This window comes from Wasmannia auropunctata, unplaced genomic scaffold (assembly GCF_000956235.1).
Source record: "Wasmannia auropunctata unplaced genomic scaffold, wasmannia.A_1.0 LD336101.1, whole genome shotgun sequence".
Taxonomy (NCBI): domain Eukaryota; kingdom Metazoa; phylum Arthropoda; class Insecta; order Hymenoptera; family Formicidae; genus Wasmannia; species Wasmannia auropunctata.
In genome coordinates, this window is record NW_012026789.1 from 234,013 (window position 1) to 234,831 (window position 819).

The window sequence follows — 819 nt, forward strand, 5'->3', positions numbered from 1 at the left end:
TTATTTTTTAATTTTTGTAATAATATTATATTTGAGTTGAGTTGAGTAAAGTAATACGATTTTGTAATATAATAATATTTTAAAGAATTAAATAACAATTACCATTGGGTTGAAATAGAAAGAGTTAATAGGTATAAAGATTACATATCACTTGGATTGAGTGATATAACACATTTGCGAAAAATTAAAACTACTATCACTTGGGTTGGAATGAAAAGACCAAGGGGAATACAAAGATACATATCAATTAGAACGTTTTTTTTTTCAATCTTCACATTTAAAAAATTTTTTTAATGAGATTGTAATTTGGCAGTTATTGATATCAAATATTTTGTACAAGTCATACACATGACTTGAAGTGATTGAGTAATGAAACGTAATTTTTATGGAATCATAACTTGGTGCCATTTATTGATATCAAATCTTTTGTACAAGTAATACATATTTTAGAAAATTATTTTATAAGATGTATTTTTTTTACAAGTAATACATATTACTTAATCTTTTTAAAATTATTTTATTTTACTAACAACTGCAAATTTTTGGCGCTAATTTTTAATAACGAAACTTTTGTACGAAGGACGCGTATACTTGGCGTTTTTTTTACTCTCTTTTTTTAAAAAGGTAATTTTGTATAGATATTATATTTTTTTTTAGTAACTTTTACCATTGATTAATATATTTCAATATTTACATTTGACAAGAAAGTAAAAATTTCAATAGATCTTCGTAATAGTTATTTTTACACTGCTACAACATACACGTTTAGTTAATGTATATGTATATTACTATTTAAATTACAACTAGATCGGAAGAGCA